Raw genomic sequence first — 7,709 nt, 5'->3', positions numbered from 1 at the left:
AGGTATTCTGTTTAACTGTGTGCTTGTGTCTGACTGTAGTTATTCTTGCTCTGATGAACTGATTCTTGGCATGTGAGGGTGTCAGCCTGTCCATGGTGATCAACCCAGCCAGATCAGGCATGTCACGTTAATCTGTGTGTATGACTTATTTGGGGACTGGAAGAACCCAGCCCCACTGAACTGAGTCCTGCAAGATAGCTCCATTGGGACTGAGGGCTTGCAGGTGGAGAGATACAGCTCCATATAGAAACACCAGTAACACAAGCAGCACATTAATAGAATTACCAAGACCCTAGCCCTAATAAATAAGCACACCCCAAAGTAGTGGGCAAATCTGGTAACGGGCTAGGAGGAGGATGCCTTTGAGACTAAAATCTTCATCACCCCATATGGGAAATAGTTACCCCCGATGGCCCTCGGTATGTGGCACAATCCCCCTTGGTTCAAATCAGTGGCACCTTAATTGGATTAGGGACCCTATGAAAAGGCTGGCCTCTCTGCCCACCTAACATGACCTGCATATATGAGTTACCTAATGTGTCATATGTAATAATAGGGCAATGTGTTTGTTAAGAAGGACCAGGTCATTTGCTGTATAAAAATAGTACCACCTGGACTTTGTTCAATTCATGTTGCTTAGGAGCTTAAAGTGGAGCCGTTGCCCTGCTGCAATTAAGTAACCACACTATTGTCCTAAAATGGCCAAAATTTTCCTTTAAGACTATACCTCTCAACTCTATGATAACCACTTCATGGGTATCAGATGTACATGTGCCACAGTTAGAAAACTGGAATGAGGTAAAAAATAAGCTGCAAAGCCTTGAGGAAAAAGCTTGGCAAGGAACTCAGTTAGCTGTGCTTGCTTGAGAGGTTGGGGAAATCATCAAATTGGCTGTCAATGTGCCTGAGCCATATTAATGGTATGATGCGATTTGCACTGTTCGCTTGTCACCGAGTATCACCTCAACTACATGGCTAACTATCTTGAACGTCATAGTGTTTTGCATTGCCTTAGTGGCAATGCAATCAGGAAGGCTGGGGGAGTGGGCGGAGCTGGTGGGGCTCCCCCCAGTGGTCCCCTCCCCTTCCTCTAGCCCCCTCCTTTCTGTACTTACTGTGCTGCAAGATGCATGTGCATGCTCATGTGGACACAGCCACTAAGGCCTCTGATTCCATAAATTACAAAGCTCTGTGGAAAGTATGTGCCAGTTGTGGATGTCCTGAAAAACACATAAGGTCCTTAGACTTTTTCACACCATATAACTGCAACCATCCTATGTAGTAGATCAGAGACAGATCTGTTTGTAATCTAAACTGGGGTCAAGGAAGAATGTGTCATGACCTCAACTCCATTTACCATTTTTTCAACAGTCATCTTGGTACTCTTTGAAATCTGCCTTCCTTCTGGAATTGACAGAGAAAACTGAATGGATGGAGGGCTTTTCAAACTGGGATGTTCTCAGTTGAAGATGAAAGTACTCAAAAAAACCATCCTTGGCCTTCAGTACTCCAGTGACTGTGGTAGCCTTGCACACACTGAAGAAAACATCTGGACTGTGCTGGATCTTTTCGGAGTAGCCTAAATGTTGGGCTTCTATCTCAACATTGAGAAGCCTAAAGTATTCTGTCAGCTTTCCCCAGGCCAGGCATGTGGTCCTCCTCCCTAAGTTACCATTAAGAGAAGGATGTGGAGATAGTTGAGTATTTCCCCTATGGTTGTAGCCACCTCTCTCAGAGAGTGAAAATTGATGAAGAAATCTAGCACAGGATCCCATGTGAAAGTGCCTCTTTTGGGAAAGTGTTTCAGTCTGTCTTTGTTCATTGCAATCTCCAGAAAGAGACCAAGATCCTGATCTATAATGCAGTCATCATCTCCACTCTCGTCTATGGATGCGAATGTTCATGACCTACAGACATCATCTCAAGAGACTGGAGTGGTATCACCTATGATGCCTCCAGAAAATCCTCCACATTAAATGGGAAGATGGATGGACAAATGTCAGCATATTTGCTGAAGTCAATGTTACCAGTAATGAGTTGGTCATCCTCAAACACAAACTTTGCTGGACTAGACATTGTGTGTGGATGCCTGACTCTCAAGTCTCAAAACAAGTGCTTTATTTCCAGATTAGTAATGGTCTGAAATTTTGTGGTAGCCAGAAGAAATGCTACAAGGACACTTCAAAGGCATATATCAAGAAAACAGATGCTCACATCAAGAGGTGGGAGGACTTCCAATTGTGCTGCACCCTCAACCAAGTGGCAGCCCATTTTGAGGAAAAGCATCTTGTCCTTGAAGCAGAGAAGATAGAACAGAAGCAGGAAAAGGAAATAAACACTAACTTATGGCCTATTCTCCCCTGTGGAAAGACCTGCGACTTCAGTGGATGGATGTGTGGTGCAAGGACTGGACCCTTAAGTCACTTCAAGACCCATCAATGAGCCATGGCAGAGATCATCCTCAGACTCAAGGATTGCTGACAATGAATCATTAGAATCAAATTTATATCTTTTTCAGATTCATAAAACAAATCTAGCCTTTTTGAGTATCTTCATAGTGCATCCAATGCTTCACTGGAAGTTATTTCCACACCTGAGTTGATGTTTTCACTCCTGAACTGATGTTTTTAGTTAGAGTTTAAAATAGTCTGCAGTGCTGTGAAATAGGAGCTACTTTACCAGGAGCAAATAACAGAATAGCAGAATTGCAGAAGAAAGGCTAGCTTGATTAGTAGAACTTCAAGACCATTAAAAAGGAGAGAGAGCCATTAACACCTGTGGAATGAAGAGTTTAGAAGGAATCAGCTCAATTATATTGAACCATTAAGTCAATGACTCCTTCACTGCTGCCTGAATAGGCTTGTTTTTGTCTGTGCCAGGCAGTCAAATGAGCTTTAGTTAAAACACCCTCACCACCATTTTTCAGTGTGGAAATGCTAATACATATGATGTTGGATTCTGCTGGAGTGTGGTAATTACAGTGTGTCAGAGCAGCCTCACTGCATGTGCATAGGCACCAAAAGTGCTCCCACAGTAACTCTGTTATTAGTGAATTTAACTAAAACCTAAAGATTTTTGTATCAGAGATACAGTCTTCTGCTCAAACTGAGGTCATTCATGCTTTCTTCATTTCTTTCCTTTTTTTTTTTTTTTTGTTTTTTTAGGTGGAAGAAACTCCACAGAAAATATTATATCCCTATTATTTGAAGGAAATTGTTAACATTCTGAAGTTGAGTTGGTCCACTAAAATATATCAGATTTACCCAAAGAATCTTGTCTTAACATTCTGAATGCTTTCTGAATTTAACTGCTCTCTCCACAAATTGATATTTACTCATGATGTCTTTTGAGGTTACTGCATTCACAGTGGCAAAGAACTGAAAATACCTCTTGTTGGTAAGGAATCACCACCCAGGATGTAAGGACATTCGAAAATACTGATTAGGAAAGGAAGTGGTAAACCAAATATTCTATATTGTGTCATGCTGTTTGTGGTGTATGTTTAGGTCTCTATCCCATGCTGCCTTGTGGTATAGTACAAGGGGCTATGCTTACTCTAGCCAATGCAGAACACTTAGGTCATGGTTTCAGGAATTTCCATCTGTGATGTTTACTCATGCTCCCAATTACTGTACTGTCATGAGTGAGGCACAAAGGAGACTGATATATGCCTGATCATGCCTCTGTTAAGCAGCTGCAAAATGACTATGGGGCAGGAATAGAATTTCCCTATTCCATGACAGAAGAAACTACAGTTACTCAATGGAGGCAGCTGGCAGCAGTAACATAGCTAAGGAGAGCTAGCGGAGCACCACCCCTAAGTGCTGAGTTGAGCATGGGCAATGCAAAAATAGCAGCCACTCTGTTACCAAACTGTCTGCTGCCAGCCCCAGGCACTGATGCTGCCCTGTGCACCACTATTGTCCAGGGCACAGAAATAACCCCTGGCTGGCAGCATCCCTGATGGTTCCAGTAAGTGTACAGAGACTTCTGGTAAATAGGAACATCTTTGTTAAAACCATAGATAACCTAGGAGGCTGCTCCAAGATCCACATGTTAGACTGAAGATGTGACAAACAGTTTTGGGAAGAAGGAACAGACCCTGGTGAGGTTAGGTTATAGCTCTTTCCCTTTGTCTCTCTTATCTATCTGCCTGCATAGTGAGGCAAGCTTACTCAAAATTATCTGTGCCTATGCAAACAGCACCTAGCACAATCAGGCACTGATTATGCTTGGAGTCTAGAGACAGCACTGGAATATAAATAACCTATAAAGGTCCTGATTGCAGATGTCCTTTGTTTTGCTGCACCTTCACTAACTACACTAGATTTGTATCTTTATTTACACCAATGTCAGTGAAACCAGAATAATGGTGTATATCCTGAAACCTGTATATCTCAAAACCTGTAGGAGCCTAAAAGGGGACAGTCACTTCTCTGATCAGTTTGTAGAACTGCTACCCTTCTGCCAGCCAGAGGTGTACCCGGTCACTTCTGTGCCCTGGGCAGAAGTGGTGTGCAGGGCAGCATCACTGGCTGGGCTGCCTACAACTGTGGCAGTGGCCAAGCTGAAAACAATACACCCCCCACCTCTGTGCCTTGGCTCATGCTCTATTCCTGTATTGAGGGATTGCCACTGATGAAGATAACATCTGAATACAGAAGATAAAAATACCCTATTTTCATAGAATCATAGAAGTAGGGTTGGAAGGGACCTTGTAGATCTTCAAGTCCGACCCCACGCCTGGGCTGGAGAAAAAGCTGGGCTCAAATGATCACAGCTAGGTAGGCATCAAGCCTCCTCTTAAAGACCCACAGGGTAGGAGCCAGAACCACTTCCCTTGGAAGTTGGTTCCAGATCCTAGCCGCCCTGACTGTGAAGTAGTCCTCACGGATGTCTAATCTAAACCTACTTTTTCAAGTAGTTAGCAGGTAAAGTAAACAAAAACACAGACCAATGCTGGATGAAATCTGAGAGATTCACAAGGCCCCTGTTACCATAGGTGAGAACTTCACAATATACAATATATTTTTCCCCACGGCACTCCTGTGAGGTTTAGATGGGGAATTGAAATAACTTGTTTTAGGAAATCTGCATCAGAGCTTGAAAAATTTTCTGAGTCTCAATTCAGTGCCTTATCCATAAGATTATCTTGCTAGCTAAAGTTACACTAATTTACATGTATGCAATAAAAGAGTTGAATCTGACATAATGAACAATCTTTACTTGCCTTATTGATTTTACTTTGAATACATTATCATCAGTGTCCAACTGAAACTGCAGTAAATATCAGTTTTAAAACATACATTATTGTTCTGAGTCTCTTATAGATTTTTTCAATGGTAATTGTGCTGCCTTTGATAATACCTATTTGGCTGGGTACAGACATTCCAAAAGCTGAAGGCAGAATCAATTTAAGTTGCATGGTTTTCTGTAAGTGGTGTAGTTTAGACAGGTAATGAACAGAACATAGATTCACCCTTTAATGTGGGTGGCAAATCTTAGAATGGGTTCCACTATTTTTAAACCAGTTTTGTGTGCTGAACTTCTGTTCTGTTATGGGTATAGACTGGTTTCCAATCACTTATATGGTAAGTAAACAGTATATAGTATACTTATATGGTAAAAGTGTAATGTCAATACCTGGCCTTTGTGAGTAGTTCTAGAGTTTTGTACTATTTTTAGATGGCATTTCAAAATATTCATGAATGTTATCATATTGCTATACCTACTTAGTGAGATGATCACTTCATATCAGGAAACACAACTGCCATACAGTCTATGATTGATGTTGTGTCTGGATTATTATCTTTTTTTACATCTAAGAACTGTATCATATCATAGATAAGTTAGACAATGGATTTGTATAGGATGGCTTGGATAGGGATGATTCTGCCTCAGGCATGGGATTAAATTTGATAACCTCCTGAGGTCCTTTTAGTCCTACTTTTCCAGGATTCTGTGCTAGTATTACCTAGTTATATATCAGAATGGAGTGAGAAAATATTTAGTTATCAAATCATGCAAGGACAGAAGTGGAAGTTTTTAATATTATCCTATTTGTTCTGGTGAAAATAAAGCATACGGATACAAACCTCAAACCAATGACTTTCAATTTAGATTCTTCTGGAAAAAAAGGACAGAATGTGACAGGGATATGTCCACATTCTTACCATGGAAAATTCTCTCTCTGCCTTTAGACAGGAGGAATGTGGTGTTAAAGAGCTACAGAAAGATGACATTTCAGCAAGGATAAAATTACCAGCAAACATACTTTATGTATAGACCATGTTTTCATCCGCAGTTTTCAACTTTACAAAACTAGATGAGTATGATTAAATACTGTACAGTTTCATGTGCCTGGGGCACAGAAAAGTAACATGACTGCCATAAGGCGGTATAATTAGCCAGTAGTGGATGAGGAAACAGAACCGATAGCAAAACAATGGGATTTTGCTTTATTTTTTAAAACAAAGAACGAAGGGATTCTTGCTAAAATGTATTGTGTCATGAGAACATCAGTAATGTCAAGAACTCATTGATTCTTTGATATTATTATTTATAATGTCTGGGTAATAATACATTTATTATTGCATTGCTTATTTTTACTTCTGTGGATCAGATTTTAAGTATTTAAAAAGTAATAAAAAGTTAAACATTGTGAACAGTATATAACATAGTTCCCCATGATTACAAAAGAAATGCAAATTCCAGCCTGAGTGCTTAAAAGTTCTTTGGGGTTGGGAGTGACTCTTTGTGCATTTATACACATGCTGTAGGAGTGGGGTGGGAGGGCTGCTGTAATTCAAGTGCCTGTGGTGTCATGTGTATCAGGATCCCCAGGCTGAAAAATGGTGGTGGGGTGCTTTAACTAAAGCTTGTTGAACAGGCTTTAGTTAAAGTGCATCTGCTGTCATTTTTTAGCATGAAGACACTGATACACATGACTCTGGAGTCTGCTGCAGTGCAGTATTTACCATGCTCTAGCACACTCAATCAATTTGTAATTACAATGCGTCTGAGCAGCCTTGTTGCATGTGTATGGGTGCTCTTAGTTCTTATTTGTGAAACACTGAGTTCAATGAGACATTTGCCATGATTGGAACTTTGAGGTGCTACTTCAAAATAAATAATGAATAATAATTATCTCATTATCAATATGCACAGAAGATGGTCTTGTGACTCTTTAACCTTCTTTTGCCCCATAGTAATTTCAGGGGGGAAAGTCTTTTATACCATATGGAATTGCCTAAGCACAGAAAAAGAGTGATTTATGCAAGTTTTCAGGCTTAAAAGAACAGCTACACTTTGTAAGATCATACTTTAAAAATGGCATCACAGAGTTTTATGTTTATCATCTATCAATGACTTCCAGATCTAGATTTCAAGTAAAAGGATGTGTTTTTTAACTGCCTACCCTCCAGACACCCCTGGAATTTGAAAATCCAGCTGAGTTGAACTCTGACATTACCAATACTAAAGATTCTTCAATTAGAATTTTATTAATGATACTAATGTTGAAGCTGATGGCTATGCAGAGCTAACAAGAATAACAGATAGATCTCAGATAGACCCTGGGTGCAGACCTGTTGAATAAGGGATGTTGTTTTACATGATGGTTTTTTCACATAATAGCTGGTCCATCCTTGTACCATTGATATTTTGTTTGCATGAACAAGCAATATGTTTGTCACCATCCTGCCCCCCAG

At 40.4% G+C, this 7,709-nt stretch overlaps 1 long non-coding RNA gene across 1 annotated transcript in view; it reads left to right on the top strand.

Moving 5' to 3' along the window:
• LOC109321875 overlaps window positions 1-7,387 on the top strand; it is a 19,287-nt gene extending 11,900 nt beyond the window's left edge. Inside the window, exon 3 of the long non-coding RNA XR_002104184.1 lies at window positions 7,376-7,387. This is a non-coding gene — a long non-coding RNA (uncharacterized LOC109321875). The remainder of the gene's footprint in view (window positions 1-7,375) is intronic.
• The last annotated feature ends 322 nt before the right edge of the window (window positions 7,388-7,709 follow it).

This window comes from Crocodylus porosus, unplaced genomic scaffold (assembly GCF_001723895.1).
Source record: "Crocodylus porosus isolate Cpor-Errol unplaced genomic scaffold, CroPor_comp1, whole genome shotgun sequence".
NCBI classification, from domain to species: domain Eukaryota; kingdom Metazoa; phylum Chordata; order Crocodylia; family Crocodylidae; genus Crocodylus; species Crocodylus porosus.
Note: the sequence above shows the minus strand (reverse complement) of the source record. Positions and strands in the feature narration are given on the sequence as shown.